The sequence below is a fragment of the Hypanus sabinus genome, assembly GCF_030144855.1.
Source record: "Hypanus sabinus isolate sHypSab1 chromosome X2 unlocalized genomic scaffold, sHypSab1.hap1 SUPER_X2_unloc_5, whole genome shotgun sequence".
NCBI lineage: Eukaryota > Metazoa > Chordata > Chondrichthyes > Myliobatiformes > Dasyatidae > Hypanus > Hypanus sabinus.
Genome location: NW_026779005.1, coordinates 577,271 through 595,043, shown reverse-complemented (window position 1 = coordinate 595,043; position 17,773 = coordinate 577,271).

Genomic DNA, 17,773 nt, shown 5'->3' with positions numbered 1-17,773 from the left:
CATATAATCTAAGAAATGAATATGATATATTTTTCAAAATTTGGCTCCCATACCTACAAAAGATAGGATTAAATATATAGGTCCTTTGAAGATAAAATTATAATGTAATTGGGGAAAGTAAGAATAAATATTAAAATTATTTTGAACTCCATGGAGCATGTGGGTATCCTCCAATATCGAGGCAATCTTTTTCTTCTTTATTTCTTTCTTTAGATAAGGGTTAAGGTGGGGATGGGGAGGAGGACTAATATTATTTTTCTTTTTCTTACTAATTTTTCATTACATTTATTCTTTGTAATTTTCTAAAAAATTAATAAATAAATAAAAAGAGCATCTCAGTAATCCAACAGCCCACTCACCTTTGCTACCCTTTATGTTATTTCCTTACGTTTAACACAATTATTACGTGCCTTTTCCAGCTCAAACTGTGAATTGATTTAAAGTCAGTCCCATAATTTAATAGCTTTTATTTGAAAACTATCTACCCTCGCAAAGATTGTACTGAAGACTGCATTTGATTTTTCTTCAGCCTTGTACGCTTCACATTGAAATAGTATGTGTTTCGACGGTTTCATAATGACAAAATGTACACGACACAGAATGAAGTTTTCCAATTAGTTACAAGGCATAATTAAGCATAGTGTGGATATTTCTGTCATGTGAATATCATTCCTTCCCTTGTTTTAAGCCCTTCTTCTATAAACCCAACAGGTTTATGTATTCTGGAAAGGTGTCTGTCTTTACGTCCATTATCCTACGTCTTGCCGTAAGCCCCTAATTCTTAACACTACCAACCCTTTAGCTTCTAATTTGCTAAGTGGAAGGTCTATATCCACAGCTTAACATTTAACAGCTTTTGGTGCTAAACAGTCAACATCATCATTTCCCTCAACAGTGTGATATGCAGGCCCCATAATGTGCAGACATATAAATCAAACTTTATATATGAAATACCGTTTGTCAAGTTTCCAACAGTCAATCTGACCTACTGCCAGAATGACCTGTTTAAGACTCATCAAAACTGAAATGTATTCTGAGCAAATTATAAGGACCAATTTCCTCCATCCACTGTAAGCCTAAACTGTTGGCAAAGAATTCTGCTTTCTATGCTGATAAATGGCTATAAGTCATTTCTTTATCATTACCTGCTATTCAGGCACACAAAAACAGCCACACCAACATCCCCAATTAAATTATCTTTTGATTCATCTGTAAAAATGGTTACTGTATGATAATAACTTTCATTAATATACTGATGACCAACAGACTCTCAGGCAGAACCGAATCCGATCGTGTAAAAAGTAAAATCACCTGAAGTCAATGGAAAAAACAATGTGGGGTTACAGAGAACGCTACAGTGGGACATACTGTGTCATCAAATACACCCATATTCGCAGCATGGTAAGAACCCAGCCACCCAAAACAAAAAACACTCTTCTAGTGATGTTCCCAACCGTCCTCTAGCACAACTTTAACAGGATGATCATTTCCTTGACCCGCAAATTAATCCAGTATGTTGACATCAACTTGAACCTCTGTTACTTTGAGGGCAATTGTCCCATTGCAATCAGTAAAGCCAAAGCAGGAGACAACATTACCGCACCAGAACACAATTAAAAGTCTGTAATTGTATCACATACAAACACTTTTAATTTGAAGATGAAGGTGATCCACAAGCCACACAGACATAATCATGAACAGATCAAATTAAACAAATATAATTGGTCAACAAAGATTTTCATGTTGCACCCAAGAATACCCACATAGATGTCTGAGGAGATTTAAAGCTCCTTTATATTTATCAATTATTTTACTGACAGGTGCTTCCCCATCAGCTTATTATTCATCCACATACTGAGAAATCTTACCACTGACACTTCCTCGAGACATTAATCCCATAAGTTAAAATCAAGTGCAAGTCTATTAATGCTGTTTGTAAACCACGTAATGTGTTTTAACGACTGAAAGCTTACAATCCTCATCAATCTGCCCACTGTTTGATCTATTAATTGTAAATTGCAGTTAATACCTCAAATCCATAAAGCTAAGTCATCTGTATATTGTGATTTACCCAGGGAATCCCATTTTCCCATCTCACAGAAAATATCATTAATCATAATATTAAATAATGAAGGGCTACAAATACTGCCTTGTGGGATTCCATTCTCTATCTCATAGACACAAACATGCCGACCGTTACTTGGACAGTCCATACAAAAAAAAACTCAGAAAAAAATACAATGACCCCCTTACTCCTAATTTAATCAAAAGTCCTTTCTTCCATATCATTTCCCTTTTCAGTCTCAATACTGCTATTACAACATCTTTATTTAATTGTGCTTTCCGAATATCATCTTCCAAACCTAAAACTGAATCTAATGTCATTTCACACTTCCAAAATCCACTCTAATAAAACACTTTATCACCACTCTTTCCAAAATATAACTCAAGCGCTTGATTACCATACATTCCATAAGTTTACATAAATGAGACTTTCACGATATAGGCCCTTAACTAGAAGGATCAAATGGGGATCTACCAGGTTTTCAGGCACTACTATTTCCATTTTCCATGAGGAAAGTGGATGCACAATTCAAATATTTAATATTTTACAAATGCAAATTATATACAATTACAATTTCAAATATCACTCTTTCCTGGAGACACCTGACCTGCATTATTAATAGACTTCTTAAATTCATACAAAGAAATCTCTCCATCTGTGATACTATCATTGCTGCAGCAGACTTCCAACACATCAGGGTATTCACTGAAAAAACATATCCCTACATTGTTTAACTTCTTAACTTAAATTATCCTGATTATGAATCTCATCAAATGACCCAGCCAGTAACACAACCTTCCCTGTTTCAGTAACAATCATTTTGCCCTCAATAATCAACACAGGAATATTATGATCCCCACAAATCCCCCCATTTTCTAAATCATATCCCAAACAATTCCAAGTTTGATATCCCTTCCAATATTATCTCCATATAACCTCCAGTAAATCACCTCCTTCCTCACCACGGCCTTGGCCCTTTTATTGTTAATAATGTCACTCGGAGACTGATGCACCATCACATAAAAATTCACATTTCTCCCAATTTGCTTCCTGTCCCGTTATAAATCCAAATCCAAACTCATAAAGACAGGAAGGCTGACTGACGTTCACATAAACTAATCACCCTCCGAGTTCCCATTTGAGCGACAGGCACTGCAGCCAATGACAGCAGGCGTCAGTGTTAGGTCTGAGCTGCGATAGGCTGGAGGAAATCGGCCCATGACCAGCCCCTCCTCTTCCGCTCCGTCGCCATGGCGGAGATCAGCGAGTCGCTTCTGTCGGTGTCGCCGGCCTCGGCGCCCACAAGGACGGGTGTGATTCCCCTTCGCGCCTCGGTGGGTCTGTTTCGGTGGCGTCTGTGGTGGCTGACGAAACATGCTTTGTCAGAGAGCGAGGAACAATGACTACAACTCCCAGAAGGCCCCACTGATGACGTTGTGGTGTTGTTTAGGGGTAAGGTATAAAACCAAAATGGAGGAAAATGTAATGCATTACGTTTTCTGGACTGTGTCGTGCCTTCAATAAACAATTAAACTAAAAGAGAGATTCCAGCGAGAAATAGATAGAACATAGAACCCTTCGGCCCACAATGTTGTGCCGACCCTTAAACTCTGCCTCCCAATCTTAACTTCCTCCATATACCTGTCTAGTTGGCACTTAAACTTCACCAGTGTATCTGCCTCCACCACTGTCTCGGGCAGTGCATTCCACGCACCAACCACTCTCTGAGTATAAAATCTTCCCCCTTGAACTTCCCTCCCCTTACCTTAAAGCCATGTCCTCTTGTATTGAGAGTGGCGCCCTGGGGAAGAGGCGCTGGCTCTCCACTCTATCTATTCCCCTTAATATCAACTATACCTCTATCATTTCTCCTCTCATCAGCCTTCTCTCCAGAGAGTAAAGCCTTAGCTCCCTTAATCTCTGATCATAATCCATACTCTCTAAACCACACAGCATTCTGGTAAATCTCCTCTGTACCCTTCCACAACATTCTTATAGTGAGGTGACCAGAACTGGACAGAGTACTCCAAGTGTGGCCCAACCAGAGTTTTACAGAGCTGCATCATTACATCGCGACTCTTAAACTCTATCCCTCGACTTATAAACGTTAACACCCCATAAGCTTTCTCAACTACTTTGTCTACATGTAGCCCCAGATCCCTCTGCTCCTCCACACTTCCAAGTATCCTGCCATTTACTTTGTACTCTGCCTTGGAGTTTGTACTTCCAAAGTGTACCACCTCACACTTCTCCAGGTTGAACTCTATCTGCCTCTTCTCAGCCCACTTCTGCATCCTATCAATGTTTTTCTGCAATCTTTGACAATCCTCTTCTCTATCTGCAACATCACCAACCTTTCTGTCTTCTGCAAACTTGCCAACCCATCCTTCTACTCCCACATCCCGGTCGTTAATAAAAATCACAAAAATTAGGGATCCCAGAATTGAAACTTGTGGGACACCACTAGTCACAACCCTCCAATCCGAATGTACACCCTCCACCACAACTCTCTTTCTGCCGGCAAGCCAATACTGAATCTACCTGGTCAAACATTCCTGGGTCCCATACCTTCTGATTTTATGAATAAGCCTACCGTGTGGAACCTTGTCAAATGCATTACTAAAATCCATGTAGATCACATCCACTGCACTACCCTCATCTATATGCCTGGTCACCTCTTAAAAAATCTCCATCAGGCTTGTTAGACACGATCTGCCCTTCAGAAAGCCATGCTGACTGTCACTGATCAGACCATGGTTCTCTAAATGCCATCCACCTCTGCGTGTTTCCCATTCCCCAGTGTACTATGACAGGTATATGTAGCCTCAGGTCCCCCGGGCGGGAGGGGGCAAGAGAGCAAATGCTCCGGGGGCCCTGGCCTTCATCCTATGGGGGGGGGGGGGGAGAAGGTCTGTCACCCCTGTGGTGAGGCGCCTTGGTGGCTGAGGTGGGGCATTTCCTGTCTCAGGAAATCTCTGAGTTCTGCCCTCAGGCAGTTTCAGGTAAGGAAGGTGCAGAGGGTGGGTTGGTGTGGGCATAATCTGGCTGGGTGGGGCGGTCTGGGTGGTCTTGTTGCAGCTAGATTTGCCCCTGTAATGCAGAGAACGAAGTGAGATTGGGGAGAAAGACGGGGGAGTGGGGAGAGGAAAGAAGGGGGAGTGGGGCCTGTGAGAGAGAGGGAGAGAGGGCAATAGAAGGGAGTGTGGGGACCGGGAGAGAGACGGGGAGTGGATATGAAGAGACGGGGTAGTAAAAGAGAAAAGGGATTGTAGGGGGAAAGAGAGAGAGAGAGAAGGGAGAGTGTGGATTGAAAGAGGTAGAAGTCCGAGTGGGGAGATGAAGAGAGATAAGGAAGAATAGGGAATAAGTGACGAGTAAGGGCAAGTGTGTTGTGGAAGAGGGATTCCGGAGAAAGGGGAGTACAACAGTGTCACTCCACTCTTCAGGAAGCGAGAGAGGCAGAGGGAAGGAAACTGAAGGCCAGTTGGTCTGACCTCAGTGTTTGGGAAATGTTGGATTCGATTGTTAAGGATGATGTCTCAGTGCTCTTTGGGCAAATGATAAAAAGGGCCGTAGTCAGCATAGTTTCCTGACAAATCTGTTGAAATTCATTGAAGAAATAACAAGCGGGATCGACAAAAGACAATCGGTTGATGTTGTGTGTTTTGAATTTCAGGCCTTTAAAAAGGTGGCAGACATGAGGCTGTTTAACACGCTACGAGCCCATGGTATTACAGAAAGAGCCCAGCACAGATAAAGCAGTGGCTGATTGACAGGAGGCAGAATGTGTGAATAAATGGAGCGTTTTCTGTCTGGCTGCAGATGTCCAATGGCATTCCACAGGGGTCTGTGATGGGACCCATTCTTCTCTGCTATATGGCAATGACTTGGATGATGTATTTGATGGTTTTGCTGCAAAATCTGCAGAGGACATGAACAGAGATGGAGGGAAAGGTAGTTCTGAGGACGTAGAGAGGCCACAGAAGGAGCTAGACAGATTAGGATTGGAAACGGCAGATGGTATACAGAGCATTCATTTCATGAGGACTAAAAGGTAAAAGTAGGGACGAAATGTTGAAACATTAAAAAGCTCTGGTGAGGCCTCACTTGTAGTATTTTGAGCAGGTTTGAGCTGCTTGTCTTAGAAAGCATGTGCTGAATCTCGAGGGGGTTCAGAGGTGGGGCACGAAAATGGTTCCAGTATTGAACAGGTTGTCATATCACCATTGATGTCTCTGGGCCAGAATTCAGAAAAATAAGGGGTGAACTCGTTGAAGGAGGAGCCTTGATAGAGTGGATGTGGGCAGGGTTTTTCCTGTGATTGGTGGGTCTAAGACCGGATGAGACATGAGGGCATCCTGTTAGAACAGAAATGAGGAGGAGTTTCTTTAGCAAGAGTGGAGAATCTATGGGATTCTTTGCCACAGGCAGTGGTGGAGGCCGAGTCTCTCTGTACATTTACTACAGATGGTCATATATTACTGATTGTTCAGGGTGTTAAAGGATACGGGGAGAAGACAGGAGATTGGGTCTGTTGCGAAATTGGATCAACCAGGATGATATGCTGATATATTGAAACAGAGTGGATGGGCCGAATGTCCTAACCTGCTCCAGCACCTCATGGTCTTATGGACTTTCTGCCTTTTGAACACTTCTGTCTCTTTGGGATGTGTATATCCTGCGCTTTCTGAATTGCTTCCCGAAATTCCACCCATTGTTGCTTTGACGTTATCGGTGCCAAAGGTCTTTTCCAATCACTTTTGGCCAGCTCCTCTCTCAGGCCTCTGCAGTTTCCTTCATTCCACTGCAACACTGCATCTCCGTTGTGCTTCCCCTTCTCAAATTGCAAATTCAATCCCGGTTCATTGCATCACACCCTAACCAGAATAGCAGATCCCTTAGTGCAGTGGTCCCCAGCCACCAGGCCGCAATGCATGTTCTACTGGGCCGCGAGGAACCGAAATGATTTGGCGATAGTGGGTTTAACCACGAGCTGCTCTCTGAAGCCACCTCGCAGGCATTCTAGAAATTCTCCCCCGGGGCATCCAGCAGCAACCGGGCTTTCCCAATCTATTTGTGTACTGAAATCCCACATGACTATTGTAACGTTGACCCGCTGACTTGCATTTTCTATCTCCCGTTGTAGTTTGTAGACTACGTCCTTACTACTGTTTGGGGGTCTGCACATACCTTCCACCAGGATTTCTTTGCACTTGCAGTTCCTCAGCTCTCCCCACAGCGACTCAGCACCTTCCGACCCTATGCCAGCTCTTTCTGATGGTTTGATTTTGTTATGTTTACCAACAGGGCCACGCTGTCAGTGATGCCCACAACCTCATGTATGCCAGTCCGCAGCTCTTCCTCCACGTCAGTTCGCACAATGCGTGCATTCAAATGTAATGTGTTCAGCCTTTTAGATTCTGTGTGTCTTTTCCATCGCAACTCATCCTGTCGACTGCCAGGTTGCCCTATCAGCAGCCTTTCATTGCCAGCAGTCTCACAACATACTGTCTCTGTCTACAAACCAACGACCTCATCCTCGGCGGTAGCACATCGGTTCCCAAACCCCTTACCTAACTCACAAAATATCTTTTTTAGGGCCTGCTGACATTTTTAACTGTCATTGGTGCCAATATTTACCAACAAGTCTGGTTGCTCGCCCTCCCCCTTTAGAATGCCAGGGGCCTGATCGGAGTCATCCCTGTCCCTGGCACCTGGACACATCTCACCATCCGGGTGACTCTATCGCCAGCACAGAACCGCTGGTCGTTGGTTGACAACAGGAGGAACTCTAACCCTGTTACGGCGGAGGGAGGATCGGGTGAGAGTTAATGTTCTGGAAATGGAGGGGTTGTCTCATGGATCAGAGGGAATGAAAGGTTGGAGAGGCTTCAGTTGTTTGCTCTGTAGCGATGGGGGCTGAGGGGAGACCAGAGGCAGACTGACGCTGAGTAGAGATCTGAGAGAAGAGAACCAACATTGTTTGTTCACCAGGTGAATATCTCAATTACCAGAGGATGTGATTTCAAGGTGAGCGTGGGACAGTTCAAAGATGATGTTTACCTGTGTCCCGGTACTCTACTCTGCTCCACAGTCCTGTCCTCTTTCTCTCCCTTTCTCCCTCCCTCCCTCCCTCTCTCCCTCTCCCCCCTCTCTCTCTCTCTCTCTCTCTCTCTCTCTCTCTCTCTCTATGTATATATATATACATATACAATTCCTCAATTTCTCTGTCTCCTCTTATCCTCATCCGTACTCTTTTACACCCTCCCACTCTTTCCTCCAAACATTCTTCCCTACACAGTCACTAACCTGCATCTTTCCCTTATTGTCTCTTACTCCGTTTTTGCCTAACCTTTCGCTTGCCGATCTTTCTCCCCAATTCCCCCTTTCCTGTAGCTGGCTGTCTCCGCCACCCACCCGTCCAGACCAGCACCACTCCCCCACCCGCCACTGTGATGACGGTTTTACACACTCAGTGGATTACACATGTTGTATAATTTCTCATCGGTTGGAAAGATTCAATGTTCTCTCAGAAGATAAAGGCTTGTGGTTTCCAGGAGAGGCCTGTATGTTTCCGTTTAGTGTGCTACAGAACAGGCGGTGGAGGAGTGTGGAGAAGGGGGGAGAGAGAGGGTAAGTGAGGACGTAAGAGAGGGGGAAAAAGAGGGGAAAGGAGAGGGGTAGAGAGAAAAGGAAGAGAGAGAGGGAGAGAGAGCGAGAGAAAGAGAGAGAGGATAGGCACAAAGAATGAGAGAGGGGGGAGAGAGAAGAGGAGAGGTGAGGAGAGGACAGTTGCTTTCAATGAATCAAAGTACAGTGATAACCTTTGATTCGCAAGCCGCCCATAAAGATTAATTCTTCACCTCGTGACTGGGAGTGCGGGGTCGCGAAATGTGAGGGCCAATTAATTAACTTAACGAATCATACATCCATGAGGTACTGAACTTGTTCACAGCTCTCTGCAATGTTTCCGGTGGTGGCCAGTGCTGTTGCCGTGACAACACGACTAGTTTCCGCACAGGATGTGTTCTGTAAAAACAGATGATGGTCGTCCAGGAGGCGCCGATTTTCTTCAGCCTCTGGAAGAAGCAGAGAGGCCGCTGAGCTTTCTTGGCGATAGTGTCCTTGTGGCTGGACAAGGACAGGCTGTTTGTGGTGTTCACTCTCAGGAGATTGGAGCTCTCAACCCCCTTATCCTCTGCCGTTGATGTAAACAGGAATGTCTGCATCGCCCCGGCTGACTTCCTGTTGTCAGTAACCAGCTCTATTGTGTTGGTGAAATGGAGGGGGTGGGGAGTGTTGATACCAGGTCACAAAGCTCTCCAGCTCCGACCCGACACGCGGGTGGAGAAGGTTTACTGGAGTAAATTCCAACCGTGTGAAAACAGCACTGGCTCTGTGAACACGGGTGGAACTGTCCAGACGGACTGAAGGGTCTATTTCCGCGCTTTCCCCGAAACTCGTCCTTCTCTCTTACTTTTCTCACTCTCACCTTCCTCTCTTTCTACTCTCTCATCCCAAACTCTACTATCCCTCCCCTTATTCTCCTCCATTACTCCCCACTCCCTCCGCCTTACACCACTCTCACACTGACCCCTCACCCTCTGCTTACTCCCTCCCTTCCTGAATCCTACATCACTCATATGAAACATATTCCTCCCGCGCCCTCCTCATCCAGCCGAAAGGCTTTATCTGCTGTCGCTTCCGCAGGACACGGATTTAATCAACTTCCGGTGACTCTGATTCACTGTCAAACCCTCAGCTGATTTACTGTCAAAGATAGAACAGGTAAAGAGCTCGGGGGAAGTTGAGAGGCAGCAGTTACTGGGAAGTTGGAGAAACAGGACTGAATGGAACCAGACAGGAGAGGAATTTCACTCTCACCCTTTCCATCTCCCTATACGTCTCCATCTCTCTCTCTCTCACTCTTTCTCTCTCTCTCTTTCTGTCGCCCTCCCTCTCTCTCACACTCTCTCTACTCGCTGTCGCTCTCTCTCACTCTCTCCACACCCTCTCTCTCCCCTCACTCTCTGTCTCCGTCTCTCACTCACTCACTCTCCCCATCTCATTCTCTCTACCTTTCTGTCTCTCTCCCTCTCTGTCTCTCCATCTCTCCCCCTCTCACTTTCTGTTCTCTCCCTCTCTTTCTCTCTCTCTCTCTCTCTCTGTCTCTCCCTCTCTCCCCACCATCTCTCTGTCTTCCTCTCTCTCTATCTCTCTCACTTTCTCCCCACCCTCTCTCTCTGCCTGTCTCTCTGACTCTCCTCTCTCTCTCTGTCTCTCGCTCTCCCTCTCTCCATCTCTCCCTCTGTCTCACTCTCTGTTCCTCTCTCCCTCTCTCTCTCTTTCTGTCTCTCTCCCTCTGTCCCTCTCTCTCTGTCTCACCCTCTCACTCTCTGCACCTCTCTCTTTCTCACTCTCTTACTCTCTCTCTGTCTCTCTCCTGCTCTCTCTCTCACTCCCTCTCTCTCTCTCACTCCTCACCCTCTGTCTCTCCGCCCCCCTCTCTCGGTCTCACTCTCTCACCACACCCTCTCTCTCTGCCTCTCTCTCTGTCTCTGTCACTCTCTCTGTTTCCCACTTTTTTTCTCAGTCACTGTCTCTCTCACTCTGTTCCTCTCTCTCCCGCTCTCTTTCTGTCACTCTGTCTCTCCCTCCATTTCTCTCAGTCTCTGCCCACCCTCTCTCTCTGTCTGTCGCTCTCCCTCCCTCTCTCTTTTCCTCTCCCTCTGTCTGTCTCTGTCTCTCGCTCTCCCTCTCTTTCTCTTTCCATCTCTCCCTCTCTGTCTCTCCCTCTCTCTGTTCCTCTCTCTCTCCCTCTCTCTCACTCTGTTCTCTCTCTCCCCCGCTCTTGCTGTCCCTCAGTCTCTCTCACTCTTTCTCTCTCACTCTCTGTTTCTCTGTCTCTCTCCCTCTCTCTCACTCTCCTCTCTTCTGTCTCTCTCTCTCTGTTCCTCTCTGTCTGCCTCTCTCCCGCACTCTCTCTCTTGCTCTCCCTCTCTGTCTCTCTCACTGTTCCTCTCTCTCAATTCCTCTCTCTCTTCCACTCCCTCTCCCACCCTCTCTCTCTCCCTCTCTGCCTCCCTCCCTCTCTGCCTCTCTCTCTCACTCTCTGTTTCTCTCTGCCTCTCTCCCCCTTCTGTCTCACTCTCTCTCCCCCTCTGTCTAGCTCCCTCTCTCTCTCTCACACACTCTCCCCACCCTCTCTCTCTCCCTCTCACTTCCCACCCTCCCTCTCTCTCTCTCTCCCTCTCTTTCTCTCTCTCCCGCTGTCTTTCTCCCTCACTCTCTCCCACCCTCTCTCTCTGTCTGTTTCTCTCTCTCTCTCTGTTCCACTATCTCTCTCCCTCTCTCTCTTGCTCTCCCTCTCTCTCTCCCCCCTCTCCCTCCCTCTCTGTCTTTCTCTCTCACTGATACTCTCTGCCTCTCTCTTTCTATCTCTCTCTCACTCTCGGTCTATCTCCCTCTCTCTGTCTCTCACTCTCTCCCCACACTCTCTCTCTCTCTGCCTGCCTCTCCTTCTCTCCCTCTGTCTCTCTCCCCCAGTCTATCTCCCTCTCTCTCTCACACACAATCTCCCCACCCACTCTCTCTCCCTCTCACTCTCTCACTCCCTCTCTCTTTGTCTCTCCCCCTCTCCATCTCTCCCTCTGTCTCTCTCTCTCTCTCTCTCTCCCCCTCTCTGTCTCTCTCACTCGGTATCACTCTTTCTCTTTCTGTCTATCTTCCTCTCTCTCTCTCTCTCTCTCTCCCTCTCTCCCGCTGTCTTTCTCCCTCTCTCTCTCACTCTCTGCACGCCCTCTCTCTCTGTCTCTCTCTCCCTCTCCGCCCCTTTCTCTGTCTCACTCTCTCCCCACACCCTCCCTCTCTGTCTTGTCTCTCTCTATTCCTCTCTCTCCCTCTCTCCCCACCCACTCTCTCTCTCTGTCTCTCCCCCTCTCTCTCTCCCTCTCTGTTCTCTCTGTCTCCCTCTCTCTCTTGCTCTCCCTCTCTCCCCTCTCTCTCTCTTCCTCCCTCTCTGTCTTTCTCTCTCTCCCTCTCTCTGCCTCTCTCTTTCTATCTCTCTCTCTCACTCGGTCTCTCTAACCCTCTGTCTATCTCCCTCTGTCTAACTCTCCCCACACTCGCTCTCTGCTTGTCTCTGTCTCTCCTTCTCTCTCTCTCTATCTCTCCCTCTCCAACCCTCTCTGTCTCTCTGTCTGTTCCTCTCTGCCTCGCTCCCCCTTTCTCTATCTCTCTCACTCTCTCTTTCTCTCTCCCTGTCTCTCTCACACTCTCCCCACTCTCTCTCCCCCTCACTCACTCTCTTCCCACACTCCCTCTTTCTCCCTTTCTCTCTGTCTCTCTCCCTCTCCATCTCTCCCTCTGTCTCTCTCTCACTCTCTATCCCTCTCTCTCTTTCTGTCTCTCTCCCTCTCTCTGTCTCTCCCACTCTTTCTGTCTCTCTCCCTCTCTCTGTCTCTTTCACTCTTGGTACCTCTCTTTCTCTTTCTGTCTCTCTTCCTCCCTCTCTGTCTCTCTCTCTCTCCCGCTGTCTTTCTCCCTCTCTCTGTCTCGCACTCTCTCCGCACCCTCTGTCTGCCTCTTGTCTCTCTCTGTTCCTCTCTCTCTCTCCCCCTCTCCCTCTCTCTCCCTCTCTCCCCACCCACTCTCTGTCTCTCTCCCCCTCTCTCTCTTCCTGTCTCTCTCCCTCTCTCTCTTGCTCCCTTCTCTCTCCCTCCCTCTCTCTTTCTCACTTCCTCTCTCTGCCTCTCTCCCCCCTCTCTCTCACTCTCTCTCCCCCGCTCTGTCTATCTCCCTCTCTCCCCACCCTCTCTCTCTGCCTCTCTCTGTCTCTTTCTCTCAGTCTCTGTCTCTCTCTCACTGTTCCTGTCTCTCCCTCCCCACCCTCTCGCTCTGCCTGCCTCTCTCTTTTCCTCTCCCTCTGCCTGTCTCTTGCTTTCCTTCTCTCTCTGTCTCTCTCCCTCCCTCTCTCTGTCTCCCTCTTTCTCTCACTCTCTCGCCACCCTCTCTCTCTGTCTATCTCTCTCTGTCTCTCTTTTCCTCTCCCTCTGTCTCTCTTGCCCTCCCTCTCTCTCTGTCTCTCTCCCTCTCTCTAGCCCTCTCCCTCTGCCTGTCTCTCTTGCTCCCTCTCTCTTTGTCTCTCTCTCTATCTCCCTCTCTCCCTTGCTCCCTCTCTCTCTCTCCCTCTGCCTGTCTCTGTCTCTTGCTCCCTCTCTCTCCCTCTCTCTGTCTTTCTCCCTCTGTCTCCCTCCCTCCCCCTCTCTCTTCCGCTCCCTCTGCCTTTGTATCCGTCTCTTGATCTCCCTCTGTCTCTCTCTCTCTCTCTCTCTCACTCTCTGTTCCTCTTTCTCCCTCTCTCTCCGTCTCTCTCACTCTCTCTATACATGTACAATTCCTCAACTTCTCTATCTCCTCTTTTCCTCTTCCGTATTCTTTTGCACCCTCCCAGTCTTTCCTCCAAACATTCTTCCCGACACAGTCACTAACCTGCATCTTACTGTTCTCTTACTTGTCTCTTACTCCGTTTATGCCTAACCTTTCGCTTGCCTCTCGTTTTCTCCCCAATACCCCCTTTCCTGTAGCTTGCTATCTCCACCACCCACCCGTCCAGACCAGCACCCCACCCCCACCCCGCACTGTGATGACGGTTTTACAAACTCAGTGGATTACAGATGTTGTATAATTTCTCGTCGGTTGGAAAGATTCAACGTTCTCTCAGAAGATAAAGGCTTGTGGTTTCCAGGAGAGGCCTGTTTGTTTCCGTTTAGTGTGCTACAGAACAGGCGGCGGAGGAGTGTGGAGAAGGGGGGAGAGAGAGGGTAAGTGAGGAGGTAAGAGAGGGGGAAGGAGAGGGGTAAAGGGACGTGAAAGAGAGGGGGAAGAGAGAGACGAGAGAGACAGAGAGAAAGAGACAGTGACAGGCATAGGGGGGGGGGGAGAGAAGAGGGGAGCAGAGATGAGCGTAAATTGGGACATTTGCTTTCAATTAATCAAGGTACAGTGATAACTTTTGATTCGCAGCCCGTCCATAGAGATCAATTCATCTTCTCGAGACTGGGAATTCGGGGTCGCGAAATATGAGTCGCTTTGGGCACCATGTGCAGGGGGGAAGCCCAGGGGCTGTCGGACCGCCGGATGATCCCCAATTCCTCCATTCTCTGGAACTCCTCCTTCGCCAGTCGGAGCTTGTCCGGGGGAAGCCGCCGAGCACGGGCATGGAGGGGTGGTCCCTGTGTCGGGATGTGGTGCTGTACGCCGTGCCTGGGCATGGCTGCCGTGAACTGCGGTGCCAGAACCGATGGGAACTCCGCCAGGACCCTGGTGAAGTCGTTGTCGGACAGCGAGATGGAGCCGAGGTGAGGGGCTGGCAACTGGGCCGCGCCCAGGGAGAAAGTCTGAAAGGTCTCGGCGTGTACCAGTCTCTTCCTGGGCAGGTCAACCAGCAGGCCGTGAGCTCGCAAAAAATCCGCACCCAGAAGCGGTTGGGCTACGGCGGCCAGTGTGAAGTCCCACGTGAACTGGCTGGGGCCGAACAGTAGCTGCACCTGACGGGTGCCATAGGTCCTTACTGTGCTGCCATTCGCGGCCCTCAGGGGGGGACCCGGTGCCCTGCTGCGGGTGTCGTAACTCGTCGGAGGTAAAACGCTGATCTCAGCCCCAGTATCGACCAAAAACCGGCGTCCCGACCTTCTATCCCACACATACAGGAGGCTATCCCGATGGCCAGCCGCCGTAGCCATCAGCGGCGGCTGGCCCTGGCGTTTCCCGGGAACTTGCAGGGCGGGCGGCAACGGCGGGCTTCTGCGCCCCACCGCTGGTGGTAGAAGCACCAGTGGTCATTGGGCCGGGGGTTAGTGGGCTCTGCGGCCGGGCCTGGACTGGTTTGCTGCCGGGAGCGTGGCTGGGAGATCTGTGCGATGGACGCCCCGCTCACCTTTTTGGCGTTCCACAGCAAGTCCGCCCGGGCTGCCACCTTCCGGGGGTCACTGAAATCCGCGTCGGACAGCAGCAGGCGTATGTCCTCGGGCAGCTGCTCCAGGAATGCCTGCTCAAACATGAGGCAGGGTGAGTGTTCGTCGGCCAGAGACAACATCTCATTCATTAAAGCCGATGGAGGTCTGTCGCCCAAGCCATCCAGGTGCAGTAAACGGGCAGCCCGCTCGCGCCGTGAGAGTCCGAAAGTCCTGAGGAGCAGGGCTTTGAATTCCGTGTACTTGCCGTCTGCCGGGGGCGACTGTACGAACTCCGCGACCTGGGCAGCTGTGTCCTGGTCGAGGGAGCCCACCACGTAGTAGTAGCGGGTGTCTTCTGAGGTGATCCGGCGAACGTGGAATTGGGCTTCGGCTTGCTGGAACCATAGGTCCGGACGCTGTGTCCAGAAACCCGGCAGTTTCAACGAAACCGCATGAACAGAGGCGGCGTCGGTCATTTCTGGTTCAAAAATCGTTTGGACCGTCGGGGTCACCAATTGTAGCGGTGCGCTACAAGCAGCGCTAAAATTACGACACGGAGTCGGTAACTGCAGTCGAAGGAAAAACTTTATTCGAAAACTTCAGCCTCACTTTTAAGCCTCTGTCAACCGGCCCCCCATGGCGAAGAGGCTCCAAAGCTCTGTGCTCGCAAACCTCCGTAGGCTATCTAATTGTGAGTCGGTTCGGATACGCTAGGAAATGAGGCGCTACAAGGGGACAATTAATTAACTTAACGAATCATACAGACCATTTAATCACAACACTGCATTAGGGAGATTGTGAAGTTAGTGGCCCATCTCTCAGGAAGTCAGGATGTTTGACGTGTGTGGGGTCTTTGATAACGTGGACTGTTTTATTGAGGCAGAGAGATGTGTAAACAGTGTCCACAGTTCCCATGATGTACTGAACTTGTTCACAGCTCTCTGCAGTGTTTCCGGTGGTGGCCAGTGCTGTTGCCGTGACAACACGACTAGTTTCCGCACAGGATGTGTTCTTTACAAATAGATTATTGTCGTCCAGGAGGCGCCGATTTTCTGCAGCCTCTGGAAGAAGCAGAGAGGCCGCTGAGCTTTCTTGGCGATAGTGTCCTTGTGGCTGAACAAGGACAGGCTGTCAGTGGTGTTCACTCTCAGGAGATTGGAGCTCTCAACCCCCTTATCCTCTGCCGTTGATGTAAACAGGAATGTCTGCATCGCCCCGGCTGACTTCCTGTTGTCAGTAACCAGCTCTACTGTGTTGGTGAAATGGAGGGGGTGGGGAGGAGAGAGACTAAAGGATGATGAGATAAGGGGAGAAGTAAGTGTGTAGAAGGAGGAGAGATAGAACAGATAATGAGCGGGGGAAGTTGAGAAGCAGGAGATACCGGGAGGATGGAGAAACAGGACTAAATGGAACCAGACAGGAGAGGAATTTCACTCTCACCCTCTACATCTCCCTCTCCCTATCCGTCCCCCTCCTCTCTCTTTCTCTGTCTCACTCTCTCCCTCTCACTCTCCCTCTCTCTCTCCTCTCCCCCTCTCTGTCTTCCTCTCACCCTCTCTCTCACACTCTCTCTCTTTCTCTCTCTCTGTCTGTCTGTCTCTCACTCTCCACACCCTCTCTTCCCTTCTCTCTGTCTCCCTCTCCCTCTATCTCAATCTCTCACTCCCTCTCTCTCTCCCTCTCTTTCTCTCTGTCTGTCTCTCCGTCTCTCTTTCCCTCTCTCGCTCACTCTCCCCACCCTCTCTCTGTCTCTCTCCCTCTCTCTCTCTCTGCCTGTCTCTCTCTTTCCCTCTGTCTGTCTCTCTCTCACTCTCTTTCTGTCTCTGTCTCTCTCCCTCATTCTGCCTCTCTCTCTGTCTCTCCCTCTCACTCTCTCCCCACCCTCTGACTGTCTCTCTCCCTCTGTTCCTCTCCCTGCCTGTCTCTCTCCATCTCTCCCTCTCTCTGTCTCTCTCTCTCACCCACTCTCTCTCTGTGCCTGTCTGTCTCTTTCCCTTTCTCCATCTCTCCCTCTATCTTTCTGCCTGTCTCTCTCTCTGTCTCTCACTCTCACTCTCCCTCCCTCTCTCTCTTTCTCTCCCTCTCTTTGTCTCTCTCCCTCTCCTCTCTCTGTCTCTCTCTCTTCCTCTCTCTGTCTCTTTCTCTCTCAGTGTACTATAAAGGCATGGATGAAGGATATGCAGTCTGGGAGAAAGGCGGAGCTGGGTCACTGAACGAAGCCAATGCTGATACAATCAATACGAACAATCTATTAAACAAGTGTAAACAGAGCACAGAATCATTGATCTGTGAGGGGGGTGTAGAGGGGGAGATAGGGTGGGAGGGGGAGAGTGGGGGAGACTGGAGAGGGGTGGAGAAAGGGGAACAGGGAAGGGGGAGAGGGAGGGAAGAGAGTGAAAGAAAGGGAACGTGGGAAGAGAGGGTTCAAGAGTAGGACAATGGGGTATACTGGGGAGGAAAGAGTGAAGCAGAGAGTTGGGAGAGAGTGGGAAGTGTGGGGAGAGAGTGTGGAAGAGGGGAGTAGAGTGTGTGAGAGAGGAGAGAGTTGAGAAAGTTGAGGAAGGGGAGGGAGAGAGAGAGAGAAGTGGTAAGCAGTGAAAGTGAGGTTTGTAGGCAAGAGAGTGGGGAGGGGGAGGGACAGAAATGTATGGGTAAGGAGTGGTAGGTGCCTCACCTCATCTTGCCTTGCTGACGGATGCTGCTTTTCCTTTTGCTAAGGCAGAGGTTGATGGACTTTCGATCGGTCAAGGCA